We start from the raw sequence: 22,059 nt of genomic DNA, 5'->3' as shown, positions 1-22,059 counted from the left end.
TCGCATTGCCGCACCCACATAGAAAAAAAAGTCAGTGCGCTCTGTGGTTATTATCTCAGGTGGGCGTTAGCATATCATAATCTCTTGGACGAATAGTGTGAGTTTTCCACATTCGACTTATATGACCGACATTTTAAAATACCAGAAATTATACTGTAAAATGAAGTCCCGACTTCTCCACGGGAGAACTTATCTGCGAGTATATATGGTAATTAAAGTTTCCAACAATGTTATTTTTTGAATTACTTAAATTATTCAAATTATTATCACTTGCTGTACGATTATTTAATTGGTAAGTAACCTAAAGACAGGCATAACGGATCTCTGATGTGTCAGCTCATGAGTTTGATTTGTTTTCATTTCAATAATAAAACCAGTGTTACCAGTTTTTTTTCTTGCTCCTTATGAATAATTCAATTTGAACCTCCTGGGTGCAACAGTAAGTTTATTAGTAGTGATGCAAAATTACAAATAATTTTTGACAATGCTGCTCTTCTGCATGGTTTTATACAAGCCACCATTTTAATTAAAGAATGATTTGAAATAAAGCATTACAGTAAAACTTTATCAACCTACCATAACCTAGACCAAATTCAGTGTACATAAAAACATATCTATTAAGACTGAAAGTTCCATATTTCTTTGGTTTTGGTAAAATACATTTAAAACAACATTTATGGATATTTGCTTATTTAACAATTAGTCCTAGTAGTTCATATACATCAGCCATTAAATAAACCATGTAAAACTTTCAAGCAGGCTCATTGGAATGGAATGATTGATTATCTAATTGGGCTGTTACTTTGCTGGTTGAGTATATTTTATCAGTCATTGCCTACAATAAAAAGGAAATTGTTATGAATCCTTGTGTAAGAATGGGTTGACAGTACTGAAAGTGATAAAGGATCATTGCATTGAATTGCTTTAAATATATTGTGAAAACCACCTATCCATCCATTTTCTCAACATATCCATTCATCCATCAACCTTTATACACTGAACCTTTCGATTCAAATTAAATATAAACATATTTTATGTTTTGAGATGGTAAGATTATTACCACACTGTCAAACGCTAGAAAAGTTTCATCATCTAACTGAGAGGCAGTGACATCATACTGCCCTTAGGTAGACCAGGAGTCAGTCAGATCCTTACCTGATAATTTCAGTGTTCTATCCAGTAAAATGTGATCTTTGTTCTTAGGTGACATATTTAAAATAACTATTTGGTAGTTTTTATCTTTTATTAGAAAATCTATTACATATTGCAGTTATAGGACAAGGCTTCTCATGTTTAGTTTGAGGGTTTCCCTGTGGCCTTAAAAAAAGAATGATTTTTATTAAAGGTAAGAATTAGACTTTGAGCTTAAAACTTTTTGAAATTAAATAAAGTAGCCCCAGTTATCTCTCCAGCCAAAGCTGAGGACCACTATTATTAATGAAGGAGTTAACAGGACTGTTTCAGTGCTCTTATCTGGGAGAGTAGTTTGCTAAAGCAAACAATTAATATTATATCCCTGTACTTAAAGAAACTATCATGAAAATAATGTATATCATTTTGAATTAACAGTATAATCCTGTTAATTTATTAAACAGCCCACTGTAAGTTCCCACTAACTTTACAGGTGATGAATGGAATTTTGTTTATGTGCTCCTTTTGGTGATTCTGTGTCAGTTAAGATGACTTTATGAATTGAGGCTTTCCTGCTACTAATAAATTCGGTAACACTTTAGTTTCAGTACTGCAAAAACTCATCTTATGTTACACTTCACCAGCAACCACCCTTCATCGCTTAAACAGAGTTGTGTTAGGGCTTTTTTAAAAAGGATTAACATCTATTGTAACATAATGGACACAAAATAGGAATGAAAGACATTAGCATGTTTAATTGGGACACAGTGAAAATAAAATTCAGGCCCAATACCAAGAGTTCCAGAAAGCTGGCTGAATCATGGCTCTCTGATGAAAATGTCATTAACAGACACTTGGACTTGAACCCAGCATATGTATGCTTAAAAAGAAGAACATCCAAATAATAAAAAAGACTTTATGACCAATACCTTCCAAACCCCACCTTATTACTCCAACTCCTCTTACAACCTCCCCACCTCTGTCACGTTTCACTTGCTGTATATTACGTTTGACTCTTGTATGTCTAATCATCTCTGATGAGGACACATGGTAGGTTGCTGAAAGCTTAGGAATAAGAAACTATTTTAAGCTGCGTGATTCATTTTCTCCCTTTGTGGATCTCTAGCTACAAATTTGCAAACCGTATCACAAACCTTCACTTCTATATATATATATATATATATATATATATATATATATATATATATATATATATATATATATATATATATATATACAGTATAAAACACGTGTCGCATACTCTTTGCATTTATTTGACAGTAAACTATTTCAACCATTCTATGATCTGCTCCTCACAAACTGAGGGCACCGTGGCAGATGTTAGCAGATTGCTGGCCAACCACAAGCGTTACCTGGTAGGTAACCACCCATACAATCAGATTGTGACACAGACTACGAATGCCGTGAATGTAATTACCCCGATCTACATGCTGTCAAATAAACGAACCACACGCCGTGGCGCAACATTAGGGGCATCGCCTCTGGCGCTGACGTCCGAGGTTCGATTCCCGAGAGGGAGTGCAGTGGAGTGTGTACGCCTGATGAGCCCAGAATGAGGGCGAAACACGTGTTGCGTACTCTTTGCATTTATTTGACAGTAAACTATTTCAACCATATATATATATATATATATATATTCTGTATATATATTCTGTATATATATATATATATATATATATATATTCTGTATATACAGTATGTGCTGTCACACACATGTGCACGGGAGGCAGCTAAAAGACTCAATTGATGATAATTCCTCACCAAACCAGCAAACCAGGGGATGGCAGAGTGCACTAATCCTTGCTCTTTTCCATTGACAGACCGATCATGGGAAACTCCACTTGGGTCAGATGACGTCACTTCTGCCCCCGAGGATGTCACTTCCAGTCCTGACCATGTCACTTCTGGTCCCGGGCCCCAAGGATGTCACTTCCAGTTCCAGCCATGTCACTTCTGGTCCTGGTCCCGCAGACGTCACTTCCGGTGCCCGTCTGATGACATCATGTCCCGTTTCCCATTATATAACCACCATACTTGCCTGTTTGCTTTGTTCTTGTTCTGAACTGAAATCTGTAACATTGAACCTCAACCTTCGCTATTTTTTGCAGCCAAATTCAAGTATACAGGCAGCTGCCCCCAAACCTCTTTCTGTGTGATGTGGAATCTATTACAGTACATACAGTATTTATATATATTGTATTGCGGAGGTAAGGACAGATACACCACCATGTGGGAAAATGTGGTGGCCAATAGACTCTCTTCTAAATGTTCATTATTTGGAAAATCAGCAAAAATTAATTCAGCTTAAAGTTGCTTGTCAAAGCCTGCTGACCTGTCTTTTGCAAAATATCAAGAAGTTGAAATTTGAAGATCCCTAAATTTGTAGTACATATTCCTTGATAACTTATTAAACACTTCTATGATATCACCTCTTAAATTCTCTCTGCTTAAACAGGAAATATTCAGCTCCATCAATATTTCAGACTACTTGAATCAGTCTAGAAGGTCCCTTCTCAATTTCCTCTAGAGCTGTAATTTTATCTTTATAATAAGGAGATCAAAGCTTCATTACAAGGGTTAAAGAATGTTATGTCAAAACTGTACTCAATATTTCACATATGCCCTTAGAAGTGCAAATTAAGAATAACCTCTCTTGGAATGCATTTGACATACAGTGCTAAATACCCAATTTACTTTTTTAACCACTTCTGCACACTTTCTGGTTGTTAGACTTTCCTGTCTGAGTGTAAATTCTGTCCAGGCTCATCTGTAATGATTTTGCTGATGTTGACAAATCGACCGTTTTTGCATTGATCCCTGGTGGGCCTCCCCTTTAAAACAGCCTATACTGGATGATACTGGATAATTGCTTTCTTTGTTTAAGCTTTGTAAATATCTGTGCATTGTAACCCAAATTCTGCCTATTTTAGTTAGATAACTAATGCTCAGTGAGGTAAAAACAGTAAATGGTTTTAAATAAAGGAAACATGGTTGTCCAGTCTAAGCTCATGTTGACTGTTCAGTAATCTGCTTGTACTTGATATGCATTGCTCAATTTTAGCTTTCATAATTAACTTGCATTATTCCCTTTGATACAGTTGAACTAATTGGTCTGTAGGTATCAGGATTGGTCTGATCTGAAATTTCTTCAGTACATTCAGAAAAAACTCATTAAGGTCTGTATGCATAATAATCAGTTTTCCTTAGGACTTTTTATGTAAACATTATTCTTGGTGTTAATTTGAAGGACATACAGTAAAGAAATGAAAACAACTGTAACAAAAATAAGTGATTCAACCCCAAATAGCTTGTCAATCACTATATGCCTAACTTTTGTAAAATATCACATCAAGTTTTCAACATCTCCTATGTACTACTGTCTACCATAGTGTTTGGTTCCATGTATCTTTAGTTCTTTATATGAAGAATAAAGTTCTCTGTAAAATATACCCATTACCACCCATGGTCCCATGTTGTACCTGAAGTGCTCATTTTAAATTTACATCTGGAATCGACCCTACTGCCATTATTAGCATTTGTTATATGTATATTTTTGCTTGCTTTGGTTTTTGTATTCAAAAGTTCTCTAGATTGGTTCAATAATTCAATAATTGATTTTATTACTGTTATATTTTATTTAAACGATGCCATCCTTGGTTTGGTAACACAATCACGTTCGTCGTGTTTCTGATGTCACAAGACATTACGTTATAAATTTGTGACGAGTGCATATCACTTTATTACTTAGTTGATACTATGTCTGTGCAATATTTAGAAGTACATATTTTCTTATTTAATATTACCCAAGTAGTAGGATTGATATATTGTTGTTTATAAATGGTTTCTATCTTTGATCTTTCCATGGCATTGATCACTTGGTTCTGATTGTCTTCCTGTTTTTGACCCTTCACCACTCCTTTTGATCCTATCTTTTAGCTTCCTTTTTATCTTTGTGTTACTTTGGTTAAAATAATCCTCAGACATGATACTTCTGTTTAGCTCACCTGACATGTCACTGTATAGTCCTATTATCACCAGTCTCTATCTCTCTGGACTAGGATCTCTTGTGGTACCCCTTTTGGTGTGCAAACAAGAAAGATATTCAATTGGCCTTCTTTTGTCAGTTTGTTTGTCCTCTTTTTAGCACTATAAATTTAAATTAATATGAAGCTAGTGGCATTAGATGACTATTGCTTCTGTCTTCTGATTATGGTTGCTAATTATTTTTCTGTTGTGCTCACTATAGCGCTGTACAGTGCTTGATAATGTTAACCTAACAGATTATTGATATTTAATTGCTCTTTTAGGTGGCTCATTTTCACTCACTGAGTGATCATGTGACTGTGGCAAGCTTTCCCTTTTTACAGGGTCCCCTGCAGCTGACGCTGAAGCTGTGTATTTGAATATGGAATGCCACTCAGCCCTGTTACATAGCCCTTTCTTTTAAATAGTCAACAGTTCCAGCAACAACTTCTGATTCCTTTCAGTTGCTTAAAAACAGCTGGGTGCTCTTCTGTTCTGTCATGGTCATGTGGTCAGTGATGAGACCACAGCAGGGGTGTTGAGTGCTGCATTGTTGTGCAGTGCAGCAGCAGTTTTTCATGCTGCACTTCTGGGAAGTGATCTGGCCATTACATGGGGTCAGGCAACCCTTCTTGCCTGGGGCTGCAGAGTTAGCTGTCTCTTGACTGCTTTTCTTATTGAACCAGCAATTCATGTCTCAGATCTCCTTTTCGAAATTCTGAAGAATCCATTTTTAGGTTCATGGTACTCTTTGCTGAATCAAACTGTAGGTCTTCTACCTATCCTACTGCTAACAACATCGTTGCACTAGCAGCATTGACCCAAAAGATTCTTGCTTATTTTCTTGTTCTTTTAGGTAGCCCACCATTTTAACGGGAAACACGAATGCTCACTTGATTCAAATTTGTCTACTTGTGGATCAATGAAGAGTGTGAAAGGCTGATAAATGTATCAGTTGTGCTTACTTGACTGCTTGACAAAGTCATCAAACAGAATACAAATTAGAATTTAGAAAAACCTAGGAAATCAACAGACAGAAAAGAAAATACGCAGATAAGTGAAAAGACCTGAATTAGACACTCTTGTGACATTTTCATTTTTAAATTTGTGGTTTAATTTAATCTGTATTGTGTAGGGTGCAAAGGCACAGCAGGGTTTTCTATTTTGCTTATTGATTTGTCCCTTTGTCGACCGCTCCCTTGTGTGATTTATTAATAATCCACCCCTTTTTGATACTTTGGATCTTGACATTTATTCTGGTTCAGGGAATGTCTCAAAAGCATCTGCTATTGGTCACAACCGCCTGTTATCAAATTCAGTGTTGCAGAGTCTCTCCTAGCAAAATCAGGCACAAGTCAAGAACTAACCCATCCATTAGAGCACTTACTCATATACTGTGCATCCCTAATGCCTAGAAAATTTAGAAATAAAAATTAACAAAGCATGAACTTTTTTGGCATACAGGAGGAAAAGGGGAGTATCTGGATAATATGACAGGTAGAACTATAAAATATATACAAGCTCCACACAGACAGAAAATCATTTGGGCATTAAATTTAGTCCTCTGGAGCTTGGAGGTAACAGCACAAACCAATATACTGCCCCTAAAAAAATCTTCATGGGTTTCTGAATCCTTGCTGTTTGGCACTAAAAAAACTCAAACAATGAAATAATTGATGAGAGCTTTAGGCATGTATACAGTATGTGTGTTTGTGTGTGTGCAACTAATGGAAACATCTAAAACCCATTTTACTTCAATGCGGCTTTCTCAAATATCCTTTGAAATGCATCAGGGAGAATATGTTTACATCAGTGCTCAATAAACCATGACAAAACATACTTGTCACACACCTTTGGAACGAGGCCGTTTTTTTTTTTTTTTTTGAGCTTAGACCGATTAGGAATGCGGCAAGCTTTTCATTGGTAACAAAACAATGATTATAGTGGCTAACAGGATCAGCACATTCTGAGAAAGAAAAGACCCTAACCTTTAACTATTGTCAAGTGTGATTTTCTTTGCAATAACATGCATTGCTACAGCATTCCTTGTTTTGCACTGAATGACCTCTCGATTTGTTTTTCTTTCACAGCAAAGCTTTGCAATGATCAAAACCTGCAGAAACACAGCATAGAAGTTTGAAACTCTAATGATGTTTTTTGCTCCACATAAAGAACAATGCCCTCCCCTGCAAGGCAATGACATTAATACAGGGAAATCTGTCCAAGAGGGGAGAGAAATAACCATTATTTGACGACGTGCTCTGTCTTGTCAGAAATTCTGTTGTCTCAAGCTAAAACCCTTTATTTTACACTCCAAGTATACAAAGCATATACCTAAAATATAGAGGGAGAATAAAGCTTTTTGGCACATAAGTAACAAGTAGGTTTAGTGAACAGTATTGACTCATAATGATTTCTTTTGAACGGTTCTCTACATTAGAAGACAACATCCAATACTTTAAAGATTCACTGATGGAGAAAATCAGTGTTGGGATTTATTGAGACTATGGCTCCCTCTAGTGGTTATCTGAATGAATCACCAGTGTGCAATATGTCAGATGTGGGTTGAGGCAAATGGGATGTGAAGCAAATACATTTCAGCAGATTTTTCAAGATACATTTTGGCACTTTTAAGAAACATTTCATTGAAATAAAAAAAAAACATTTTTAATTACTTATCATATATAAAAACGTTTTTTTTATACAGTATCTCACAAAAGTGAGTACACCCCCTCACTTTTTTTGTAAATATTTTATTATATCTTTTCATGGGACAACACTGAAGATATGACACTTTGATACAATGTAAAGTAGTCAGTGTACAGCTTGTATAACAGTGTAAATTTGCTCTCTCCTCAAAATAACTCAACACACAGCCATTAATGTCTAAACTGCTGGCAACAAAAGTGAGTACACCCCTAAGTGAAAAATGTCCAAGTTGTGCCCAATTAGCCATTTTCCCTCCCTGGTGTCATGTGACTCATTAGTGTTACAAGGTCTCAGGTGTGAATGGGGAGCAGGTGTATTAAATTTGGTGTTATTGCTCTCATACTGGTCACTAAAAGTTCAACATGGCACCTCATGGCAAAGAACTCTCTGAGGATCTGAAAAAAAGAATTGTTGCTCTACATAAAGATGGCCTAGGCTATAAGAAGATTGCCAACACTGTGAAACTGAACTGCAGCACAGTGGCCAAGACAACACAGCAGTTTAACAGGACAGGTTCCACTCAGAACTGGCCTCGCCATGGTCGACCAAAGAAGTTGAGTGCACGTGCTCAGCATCATATCCAGAGGTTGTCTTTTGAAAATAGACGTATGAGTGCTGCCAGCATTGCTGCAGAGGTTGAAGGGGTGGGGGGGTCAATCTGTCAGTGCTCAGAACATCGCCGCACACTGCATCAAATTGGTCTGCATGGCCGTCGTCCTAGAAGGAAGTCTCTTCTAAAGAAGATGCACAAGAAAGCTGAAGACAAGCATGATGAGATCAAGATAAACTTATTTGGTTCAGATGGTGTCAAGCAAGTGTGGCGGCAACCAGGTGAGGACTACAAAGACAAGTGTGTCTTGCCTACAGTCAAGCATGGTGGTGTGAGTGTCATGGTTTGGGGCTGCATGAGTGCTGCAGGCACTGGGGAGCTACAGTTCATTGATGGAACCATGAATGCCAACATGTACTGTGACATACTGAAGCAGAGCATGATGCCCTCCCTTCGGAAGCTGAGCCACAGGGCAGTATTCCAACATGATAACAACCCTAAACCCACCTCCAAGATGACCACTGCCTTGCTAAAGAAACTGAGGGTAAAGGTGCTGGACTGGCCAAGCATGTCTCCAGACCTAAACCCTATTGAGCATCTGTGGGGCATCCTCAAATGGAAGGTGGAGGAGCACAAGGTCTCTAACATCCATCAGCTCCGTGTTGTTGTCATAGAGGAGTGGATGATGATTCCAGTGGCAACCTGTGAAGCTTTAGTGAACTCCATGCCCAGGAGAGTTAAGGCAGTGCTGGAAAATAATGGTGACCACACAAAATATTGACACTTTGGGCACAATTTGGACATTTTCACTCTGGGGTGTACTCACTTTTTGTTGCCAGCGGTTTAGACATTAATGGCTGTGTGTTGAGTTATTTTGAGGGGACAGCAAATTTACACTGTTATACAAGCTGTACACTGACTACTTTACATTGTATCAAAGTGTCATATCTTCAGTGGTGTCCCATGAAAAGATATAATAAAATATTTACAAAAATGTGAGGGGTGTATTTACTTTTGTGAGATACTGTATATACCAACTTCCTCAAACCCAAGAATGCTTATAATAATAATATTAATTAATTAATTAATTAATTAATTAATTAATTAATTAATTAATTAATTAATATTGAGGTATAGAGTTCCAGAAATAGAGTGCCATAGCTGAATAATCTGTCACCACAGGAAAGGGTCATTAGTAGCCCAGCAGCAGAGAAACTAAGGCCACGAGCAGACAATGAAGAAGGTTAAGAAGATATGAAGGAGCTAGAACACGTGAAACATTAAAAGTAGAGTGCAAGTTTATAATTAATACATGAAAAAACATGTAGCTAGTGAAAATTATAAAGATCAGTAGTGATTAGTTCTGTTCGTTTGGTGGGTGAGAGATTTCTAGCAGCCACATTCTTGATTAGATATTCAGTACTGCAAACTAGTGAGTGTTTTAACAAGACGTCCTGCAAACAGGGAGTTACAATAGTCAAGATAAAAAGTAATTAAAGCATGCACAGGTGTTTCTGTTTCTCTCCTATTAAGTAATAGGTGAAAATGGGCTAAATTATTAAGGTGATCAGAAGTGTTATGAGGCTCATGGGTAAGTGGTAATTTTAAAAAGATACATAAATTATGTGCAGCTTATGAAAGATGAACCAATAAACCATCAGTTGTCAAGAAACCTGACTACTCTGTCCCAGCTGCAAAAACGTGTTCTAAAAAGTGATCCAGTTCAGAAATGGACTCGAAAGACTCAGATAATAAAATATTGAAATTAGCTTGTTAGTTTGTGGCTGTTAGTTTGGAAAGGCAAAACATTAAGCAATGAACTGAGCATCACAATGTGAATAGCAAATATCTGGTTGCGATCTGCCTGAAAATCTCAACTTTCAATTGTGCAGTTTTCTTATTAAGATCTGAACTAAACAATTTTGTAATTTCTTGTAATTAGTTTAAAAACTTTAACTACCGTATTTACGCACATATAAGCCAGGTCTTGAAACCCTAAAAATTGATCATAAAATCAGACCCGACTTATGTGCCCGGTCAAAAATGCAACGCTTAAATTTTTTTTTGTTTTTTACATCTTTTGCCTCCTCCAATCTCACAGCAGTTTCTCAGGCACTTCAAATTTTGTTGCAGCAGCTCAGTTACCAATTTCATTTGCTACTTCACCGACATTTAATTTAAAACCAGCTTCATATTTTCTTCTGATCGAACGCTCCATCGTAGATAAGGGAAGCTCTTACAGTAAAGGTGTATGAGGGTGTGAGATACAAAAAACACAAAACAGTGCAAACATCACTCTGGAATAGTTTGGGTACTGCTGTGTTGTCACGTAGGCACAATACGTAGAAAAAAAAAGGCAGTGTGCTCCATGATTACTCTCTCAGGTGGGCGCTAGCATATCATAATCACTTGGACCAATAGTAGGAGTTTTCCACATTCGACTTGTACGACCGACATTATAAAATACCGGAAATTATACGTTACAATCAAGTCCTAACACTTATCCGCGAGTATATACGGTAACTGCTTTTTTTTTCAGTTTCCTTTGTGGTACTGGAGAAAAACTAAAGTTTAAAACCTTTAAATAAGTGGTCTTTCAGTTTCCTGTGTGGAACTGAAGAAAAATTAAACTGTTTTATATTTCATATACTTTGTTTTGAAATAAATGATAGATTTTTAATCATAATACTCCTTAGTTAATAGTAAGTGTGAAGCTTTGAATACATGTAGTTAGAAATAAGCAAATAATAATAAGACAAAGACATGTATATTTTTTTCGTTATATGTGTTATGATTGTTAGATATAAAAAGAAACTGTTTATTTTTTATTGTTTATTGTAGCATTATAACATCTCAGAAGAGAATGTCCAGGGTATAACAAAAAGTTAAGCGAGAAGTAGGAAATTCAGGACAATTTGGAGCAGAAATGATTTAAATAAAATTAATGAACTAATGAATTAAATGAATTAATGAATTAAATGTAAAATAGAGCAATCATGTTCAAGGTAGAGAGGATAGTCTGAATCTGTTTAATTGTTGCTGAACTGTTACTTATATATTGCATTTAATATTTTATCTTTGTAGTTAATATATTTGTAGTTAATTGTTTATGCCTTAATAAATATACAGTACTTTGCTCCTTAAATATTCATCCATCCATTTTCCAACCCGCTGAATCCAAACACAGGGTCATGGGGGTCTGCTGGAGCCAATCCCAGGGCACAAGGCAGGAACCAATCCCGGGCAGGGTGCCAACCCACCACAGGACACACACAAACACCAAGCACAATTTAGAAATGCCAATCCACCTAACCTGCATGTCTTTGGAAGGAAACCCACGCAGACACGGGGAGAACATGCAAACTCCACACAGGGAGGACCCAGGAAGCAAACCCAGGTCTCCAGGTCTCCCAACTACGAGGCAGCAGCGCTACCCACTGCGCCACCGTGCCGCCTTAAATATTCATTTGGTCTAGATCCCTACATTTTCTGGTCTCATACGTTTAGGTGTAGGAAAGCAAGTGTCAACTTAGGAGTTTGATTCTCATAATTTGGTTAAAGTGGATAACCCTGTTAAGGGTTCTTAATAATCCGTGTTTACATAATCTTCTGGAGATCTCCTTTAGCAAAATGCTCCAGCATCATTAAACTGTGCGATTGAGCCATTCAAAGAACCTGGTATATGTTTCTTTTCTTCCACCCAGTGCTGGTGGAATAATAACCACGCAGGTATTTTTACTTCAGTAAGATAGGCATTAAGTCACTTGTTACTTTAAAAAGCAATCATACTTCTTAAAGCATGTTATATTTGTAATCAGACTACTTAATGAACATTACTTTTAACTTTATAGCACTTTATACTGTATTTAGGTCATCAACATAAATGTAGCAATTTTTTAAATTTTCAGACAGATTAATTCAGCCAGGGGAAGGAATAATACCATTGCCCAAACATTTATCACTGTAAAAGTATTTTTCAAAAGCTTCTAACTGCAGCTGCTGAAAGCGTGTGCCACATAAATACATGCGCGGGCTGACAGAGTGCAATGGACATGTGCAGACTACAATATCCTTAACAGTAATCCAGTTAAGGGTTAACATGGTCACATAATCGGATAATTTGCTGAGAAATTTGCCTCTGTTAATCAGGATACTGAGAGTTCGATACCTGCGTTCTCTAATTAGAATAAGGTTTTATATGGCATTTTAGAAAACAGGTTTCTGTGAATAACCGGGTTATTGAAGAGCATATAAATGTGCAAACTGGGGGGGAGTTAACCATGGTTAGCAATGTCAAATACTAGTCTTGATTTGACTTGAACTTAGTTCTGTAAAATTTGACTTGCTTGTATGGAATGTTATTTGCTTTTAATAAAATCAATAAAATGTTTAAATAAATAAATACTGGTCTGTGAGACAATGGCCTATAACAGGTAACCAAACCTGTTAAAACCTCACCAGGATGAGCTTTTAAGTCCCTAAGGTCACCATTGCCTCCCCATCTCTAACCCCCTTAAGCTGGCTTAAGTAAAAATGTGCTTGAAAGTGCCTGCCTGTTTAACTATGGCATCCTCAAATTATTTGTACCAGCACATGAAAATTAGAAGATGAGATCAGATATATAGTATTTTAACTTTTATATTTTGCTTTCTGATAACAGTTTATGTAGAAGAATTCTTATTTTTATGGACCAGATACTTACCCACGACTTTTAATGATTAACTATTTTGAGACCCTTGCATTATACTTAATGGCAGAGAGGTGTTACTATAATATAACATTTATCTGTGTGCTGATTGGTGTAACTGAAATGCTGTCTAGCTGTTATATGTGTACTAACCTAACTGATAAAGGAAGCTATTCATTTAGATCCCTTCAGTCTGCCATGTTGAACTGATCAAGAGCACATGGTGAGGATCCACCAGCAATATAAATAAAATTTTGAATTTCATTTACAATAGAGACTCACAATGTTTCTTTATTAACTGAATATTTTCTGCAACACCTGGGAAACAGAACCAGATAACCTGTTTTTCCTTCTAGGCTCAGATCTAGGCACAATATTACTGCTGAAGTCTGCAATCTGGGAGGTAACTGACTTGGGGCAACTAATCAGTAGTCTTTAGTATTTAATTTAGTTATAAGCTTACTAAAGATTCATTGTACCTCTGTAATATAAAACCATTTTGTCCACAGATTAAATATGCTTATCACTTTAAATACATTTATCCATTAAAGGGTCAATCTTGATAGAATCTGGGTGATGCAGGAATAACCCTGGATAGGGTGCCAGCTTGTCCAGGGTAAATCACAGACCCACATTCATGCCAGGTCAGTAAAGAATTGCTAGTATACATTTTGAAGTACCTGGGTTACCTGGAGAACATCCATAGGAGCACGGAGAGAATGTTTAAATGTAACACATGCATAGAACAGGCTGAAATTCAAACCTGCATTGCTGTTGCTGTGAGGCTACTCTGTCAGCTTTCTACTGGATTACTTCAGTAACCTATTGAAGTCTCCTCTTATGAAACATTTATTATAACCAAACGTTTTTAACGCATTTAATAAACTCATCTTAATGAGTCACCTTTACACTCTGTGTTGCTTACTAAACAACTAGAAACAAACAAATGCATGTTTAAGTAATCATTTTACAACAACATGAAATGTAGACAGTTGCGATCTGTTCAGATGAAAGATAGCTGTATAAAATATATTGAGGCATGACCTGGAGAATGCAGTCAAAAACACAATGCAGGAAACAGAAGTTTTGTTGGATCTAAAATGGCTTCTAAACAAATATTAGTTTTTATAGTATGGTAGGAAAATGTGGGGTTTGTATTTTCCAACAATACATCCTTAAAAAAAGGATTTTCATTTTAACCTGCCAACTTGCTTAGAATTGCCCTTATACTGAAAAAACTAACATATACCAATTTAGAAGAAATTAGACAAGAGTGATAAGTCCTCCTTTGTAGAAATTCCAAACTTTGCACATCTTAATTTGCCCCGGATACCCACACAGATAGTGTCTTCCAAAAGTCAAAACATCCTCTTTATGTTGAACCATAGCTGAACGCACACAATCTGTCAAGTACAAAGTCCTCCAAGGCAAATAATAAAAAAAAACCTGACATATCTTCCAACTGTTTAGTTTAAAGAGTACAAAGTTCTGTTTGTCTATTCTTTTCCTAACTGACAGAAAAATGATTAAAGGATGAGTCTGGTTCTTTTCAAATTCCTAAATGAGAGAGGAGGAGAACAGCTAGGCCTCAAAGTTTTATTTCTCTGTGCTGTATAACAGTCCAAAGTGGTTCTGTGTGAAGTAATTTCTTTCTCTGCTTTTAAATTTTCTTTTTTCACACAAAGATAAAATAAGAAGGAAGGGACTGTATATTTTTTAAATCACTATTGGTTGCTAACCTCACTTTCACAGTAATATGCAGCTCTCTTCATTTGTTCTAACTTCACCTTTTAAGTTTTTCAAGATATATATCATTTTTTGTTTCATTTTTTTCAGACTATTTTTTCTTTCTGCTATCATTAAATGATCTGAAGAATTAATTCAATCAGCCTAATTTCATTCTTTATGATTTCACTTAATTCAATTTCATTACTGCCTATTATTAAAGAATGAAAATATTTATTCAATTTCCAAAGTTGCATTTTCTGTTATAGGGACAGGAGCAGTTGGACTTACAGAACGGCCTCAGGTACAAATTAAGAACCTGCTTTTGGAATGAAAAGAGCCCATTCTTATCACATTGACAATGATTAGAAACAATTGAAAGGGAACATAGCATTTTGTGTTATAATATTGAATATACAGCATCAATAAAAAGTATTCACCCTCTTTGAAGTTTTCACATTTAATTGCATCATGCATGTGTGTTTATGGATTATCCTCAGGGCTCTTCTGAGAGATGTACTTCCACCCCTTGTTGATGGGGGGCGCTGGCACTAACTTTGTCTTCTTTATCTCTCTCCATAGTTCCGAGAAGACATCCAGTGAGGGCAAGTGACTCTGCCCCTTCCGGTTTCCCTGCTACATATACAGTACTGCGGTTCATGGAAGGAGATGGTACACATTACGAGTGCATTGCAGGATGGAGTCCTTTCCCGCTGTGACTTATGAGGCTTGAGAGCAGATAGAAATATTCTTTGACAGGACACTGCTTTTGTTTGTTTATTTAGCACCTTCAAGTGCATGTATTTTGTTGGATTCATGTTTATTAAATGAGGATGACTGGGTTGGCACCCCAGTATTTCCTCTTGTGTGAATCTGCAGTTCTTCCAACAGCCACAACAGTTATAGATCATTGAATCATCAGTGGGTTTAATTTGGCTTTTTTGACAATGATAAACAGAAACAAACTCTTTAATGTCAAAAGTGAAAAAAGATCTCTGTACAGTAGTCTAAATTAATTACATACATAAAAATGTAAAAACTCGATCACACAAGTATTCACTTGTCTTGAGTCAAAATTTAGTAGATGCACTTTTGGCAGCCATTCCAGCCATTTGAGTTGTGTGCACAGGTCTTTCTATCAGCTCTGTACTTCTGGACATGACAAGTTTTCCTTATTCTTTATTGTAAAACTGTTGATCACTGTCAAAAAAAAAGAAATAAATCCACTGTGATTCAAAGTCATTTAACAATAAAATATGAACACATTCCAAGAATCAATACTTTTTATAGGCACAGTAAACTAAGGCATGTTGTGTGTAGACTGTTGAGTGTACTGTACCTTTGAGACTAGATCTGGTATTCAGTTTTTGGTCCCCATTGCAAAACAAACATAGTAGCTATACAGAAAGTTCAGAGAAGACAAGACCAAGACCATCCCTGTCCAACTCTGACACGCTATGATAAATAAACTCCTTTAGTCCTATAAAAAGAGGGCTACTTGAAGATATAATCCAGGTCTTTTTAAAGGCATCAAGCAGTACAGTTCTTACAGTTAGTGAATAACTTTCTCCAGGACTCCTGTAGAAATTAAGAGCAAGTACATTTAAGATGGAAAGCATGAAGGACTTCTTCACAGGAAGAGTCTTAGGAATCAGGAACAAACTACCAAATTATGTTGTTGAAATGAAAAACTTGAAGAGATTTAAATTGTATGTGGAAAAGATATTGGGGCAGCTAAACAAACAAGCTTAATTGACTAAATGGTCACCTCTTGTTTGTACAAACTTTTCCCCTGCAGACCCTCAGAACTACACACAAAGGGTCAGAATAGAGTTGCCTATAAACTTAATCAGCACACTATTTGTACGTGGGAAAAATACCAAAATACAAGGAGAAAAACCCAGACCTCAGTATAGGTGTCAACGATACTAGAACCCAGGATTCGGGGAGTATATGGTAGAAATGCTAACTACTGGACAAACAAAGTATAAAATGGTCATTTGGAATTAAATTATAATGGTTTAATACTGCATAAGGTCTTTATGAATTAATCTTCAACACATGCTTTAACACTAGAACTACCAAAGCCTACGAAAAAACTCGTAATCCCGGCCCACCTTAAATCCCTTCGTACCTCTTCATCAGCATCTTTTGTCTTGTAAATGTGCCGATCAGCACAAGCAGCAAGCAGCCTGCTATCCCATCCCCCCGCTCACCACTGCAGCTCAATTCACAAAGAAGGTTCTCAGTGCTCAGTGTTTATCTTGGAGTGAGTTGCTTGGAGTTGTATAGGGTAAATAATATATCTTCATTTGGAATACATACATTTCATGAGTATTCTGTGTCTACAACAGTCTATGTAAACACATTGTTAAAACAGAAAAGTTTTTCATGTTTTAGTAATAAATGACAAAATGTAGACATGAAGTGCATAATGTGTGAAGCCTGAAGTCCAAATATCAAATAAACACTTTCACAAAAGGTACAAGCATAACACGACAGCTTCCGTGGTGCAGTGGTAAGAACTGCTGATTCGTAATCAAGAGGTCACTAGTTTGATTCCAGTTGCATCTCAAATTTACCGTTTTGAGTATTGAGCTGCTCTTATTGTTAATATTATACAATAAAAACATACATTTGATTTGTGTCTGTAACAGCCGGTGTAAATTTATAGTACTTGTAAAAGTTAGTGTTTTTTTTCACTTTTATTCTCTCAGTCACGATCACGATACAACAACCCCCCTCCCACCACCACCCCAGATCTGACGCTGTTAGTTTTTATTTGAAACTGGGAATAACTGTAGATGTGAGTGGTGTTTTGAGACAATGGAACTGGAAATTCTCTGATCTGGAGGGATAAAAGTCTGACGCACAAACGCTGGTGAATCTGCCTTCTTGTTATCTCATTGTTACTTTAATTTTTTTTATTCAGTTTTATTGAGTGTTCCTGCTCATGGTCCATGATGTCAAAGTCACACTGACAAAAAAACAGAGACATAGGTATATATGATATTTGAAATAATTAATTTTATGACCTGTATAGTACATTTTGGAAAACATTGGAATAAACATTGGAAAGGCAAACACAGCCCAGGACATCCATTCATCCATTAAAGGGACCACTCACACCCACATACATGGGAAGCAATTTAGAATCACCAATTATCCTAATTTTTGGTGATGTGGGAACACAACCCACACAGACATGGAGAGAATGTAAAACCCCCAAAACAGATAACAACATGGCATAGGATGTGAACCTAGGATACTGGATCTGTGAGGAAGCAGCAATAACCACCGTGTAGTTACTTAGGTTTTCTCTCACGTCTCAAAGAACTAATAGTTTATTTTTTAAGAAAACAACCAGGTTCCCAAAGGTTCTTCAGCAATACGCTGGAGGCTTAGAGGGAAAATGGAAGGCACTGTCCTTCAAGATGAACTGGCATCTCAAAATAGTATTGTATGAGCGAGTGCTGTTACAGTTGATTTGCTGTTCTGTTCAGAGCTGGTTTTTTCATTTGTTGTTGTTTCAAAAGAATTTGCTCCCTTGCAACCCAGTGATTAGCAAGTAAAAGAACAGATATGAGGTGATAATAGTACTGTAATCTATTTCAGTTTTTTAATAAACTAAGAGTTTGAATGAGCTCATCATTGATCTGTGATAACAAAAAGATGTCATAATTAAAACATGGATCTGCCTGAAGAAATTGTGCTGTCAACTCCACATACCAATTGTCCGAGATGGGATTCAAACATAAATTCCTGGAGCAGTGAGGGAGAAGTGCTAATCAAAATACCAATCATTAAATAATCAAACACCAAAAACTATATAAAAAAAGATTATTTCCAATTCCTGCATTGAGAATTTTGTGATAATTGCTACATAGTTAAGGCAAAATTACTAAACATAACAAGCCCTCATAGGAATGTCTCTTTTTAACCAATGAAGAATGAAGAACCCTTCCCCAAATCCAATATCTATTAGTTATTACGCTTGTGAATTTTACAGTTTTACTGGATGTTATTTACAGTGTACAGACCAATGTCACTGTTAAATTAAATTAGTAGGACAAGTTAATGCTACACAAACTGTGCACAGCTTACCTAATTGTGTCAACATCTGATATTATTATTATTGTTCTGATCACTACTCAACCGTAACAGAAGACAGATAAACCTACTGTATAAAGCATAAGTTGTGACATTGCCAAGAACCATAACAGCACTCATAATATAGCTAATGCAAATTGCTAGCTAAATCCATCTGCTGTTTACAGACCTACAAAGCAATAAATCTGCTGTTTTCAAGAAAACAAAGGATATTTTAATTTTTTCATCTGGAAATCATGTAAAACAATACAGAAAGATAAAACAATTACTAATACAAATAAATATTGTTTTTTGCAGAGGAAAAGTTCTATACTAAGAAAAAAAAGAATAAGGAATTTTTATATACTGTCAGACTTAAACCCTCAGGGTATAGTATAAAAATGAGTTTAGCCAATCTCCAAGTTATTTTTCTTGACCTCATCCATTCCTCTTTAATTCTATTCAATCTTTTGATTTTATTCCCCATTATAGCAACCTCAAGCCACTCTCTGCTCCACTATCACCTCTATTTATATAAGATCCAATGACTGTCTGTCTGCTTAACGGATTAGGTCAGGTTTCTTTATATAATTTGCTTGAACATTCCGGTTGATTTTTGTGACTTCTGTCATTGCGCTTAGTTCCATAGTTTGTTTACAGGAGCGATTTATTCGCGCTAATCCGAGACAGAGGCTGCGGGCCAACGGTAGGGGGAAGCGTGACTTCAGGAGTGGGGAGCTGGGTGGGGTCCTCCTCACTCGTGCGCCAGCCTCCGTTCGAATCGCTCAACCTCTGGCCATGTTTTGAAGAGTAACTTGCCTCCACTTAGCTAGTGATACCTGTTTGTTTATTGATTTTTAAAGTTTGTCCTGTTTCGCTACTACCTGGGCGGAGCTGCAGGGGACAGCTAGCTCTTCTGTAAAACCCGGGGAAGGTGATGTTGAAATAATGCTGTTCAGTTCTTTTTCAGTTTGGTCTGCATAATAACTGGGAGTCTGGCCTAAAAAGATTTAATGAAGACCTTTCGAGTATCACCAAACCACTGAAATCTTCAGATGGTCCACAGCATTCTGTGAATTTCCCCTTGGGATTAATAAAGTATCTATCTATCTGTCTATCTATTTATCTATCTAGCAGTCTGTATATCATCACCTAATGTAACAGTGCTACTTAAATGGATTACAAATCCTAAGTGATTAGCTGCTATCTTTAAAAAGGAGCTGAAAAACGCTGAAAGGGATTGCGATCATCTGTGTCTGTCTCTTTCTGTGCTTCACATTCAATTGGATTATGAATACAACTACTGTCGATTACAGTTCTTTCTGGAATTATGTGCTTGTCCTGTGCCTGCTGGTTTGTGTGATTTCGTCTTGGTTGCATACATTTTCTACTTACCATCGCCATCTGCACATGCTATACTGAACTGTGTTTGGACTGTGTCATAAATGTTCATTTTTATCAAGTAGTGCTTAGTGTAGCTGCATTTTCCCAAAATTACCAAAGTTTCAGCAGCTCTAGCATAAAAATGGGATTTAACAAAAGCCTGACGCATGAAATGTTTCCACAGACAAAATATCTGTTTTTAAAAGTTTTAGTTAAAATTCAAAATAAACAGTTCACACAAAAAAGAAAAGTTCTTGTTTAACTCTTTCAGGGCTGATGTTGAGTTTTGTCGAAATTCAGGGGTAGAGGACAGTAATTGGCTGTAAACTATGACAAATCTCAACCTTACTTTTTAGTTCAACTCTCTTTGCTTGAAGGAAAGTTACGTAGCTTTGTTGATTTGACCTCAATTCCCTGTGCGTGCGTGACTAGTGATGAGCAAACAGTCTCTAAAATGGCATCGACATCTGATGAAACTAAAGCAAATGTGCAAAACAAAATTCTCCATGGATGTTTTACATATTGTTACTGAATCGCTCTCTGACTTTTCAGACTCTGAGTTTGATGCAAGTGATCTGCAGATGGATATCGAAAACAAAAGTGAGGTACCAGCATCAGCCTATTGGTCCTCAGCTGATCGTGCTGCTGAACACGTTCTTGTAGATGATATGCTTACAGTAGCGTTCGCCTAGGAGGACCACCACTTATGATGACAAGAGGTACAAACCATATTGCGTCACACTGCAACTGCTGTGTGAAGACAGAGAGGTAGCCGGCCCGCCATGCATTTCTGCTGGCCATCCAGCTGCCACTGCTGCCAGAGATGCCAAACAGGTGCCAACAGAAGCCACAGCACATAGCAACAGATGTTTTACGTTGATTTATGTATGAAACCAGTGCATTGGGTGCTTTTCAGAAAAATGTCTTTTTTGGAAAATATATTCAGCCCTCAAAGAGTTAAGAGAAGTTCTGTTCAAAGCTTATAAATCTTGTTACATTTCTAATCGTTACAAACCATTTCAAAATATTTCTGAACCATTTCAAAATGGTCAGAAAACTGTATGCCTATCCCATTTCTAATCTAAAATTGGGTCTTTTATGTCCCTGTGTACTGGGACTTGTTCTAATTATCACACTGTATCTTAGTTATAGCAAGAAAGTTATATCTATTACTAACTTACAGGGGGAACAGACTATACCATTGCCTATGACTATGAAAGAAATTTATATTCTATTCAAATTAAGCAAACACTAATATGAGTTAGATTGGCTCTTACATTTAGTGTTCTGTTTGATTTAGCTTTTTCAGTGTCTGTTAAATAATTATTGCTGCCAGGGGAATTAGCATATTGATTGTTTTTTTGCTTTCTTCATTTAGTTAATATATTCTTTATCTTTATCTTGAACCTCTTCACTACCTGTCTCTGTTTGTGAGTGTGGAGGCCAGTTCAAGGCCAGATTCCTGGAGTCCCCAAAATAAAATAAATAAAACACCATTTTAAAAACAGTGGGAATCTGAGCGGTTCATCTTGACTGCTCAGCAATTAACTATCTTTAACTCTGTTTAGCCTCTGACAATGTCTATCACCACCTGCTACTTCAAAGTATCTTGCAAGGACTGCATCTTCTACTTCTTGCTGATCTTAAAAGTTTACACAATGTTATACAACACCCTTACCCTCATTATTGTCTCTCATGATGTTGCTCACTAATGCTGAAGGCACTCTGCTCTCCCTCTGTT

The sequence above is a fragment of the Erpetoichthys calabaricus genome, chromosome 5 (genome assembly GCF_900747795.2).
Source record: "Erpetoichthys calabaricus chromosome 5, fErpCal1.3, whole genome shotgun sequence".
NCBI classification, from domain to species: Eukaryota; Metazoa; Chordata; class Cladistia; order Polypteriformes; family Polypteridae; genus Erpetoichthys; species Erpetoichthys calabaricus.
This window is presented reverse-complemented; position numbering follows the sequence as displayed.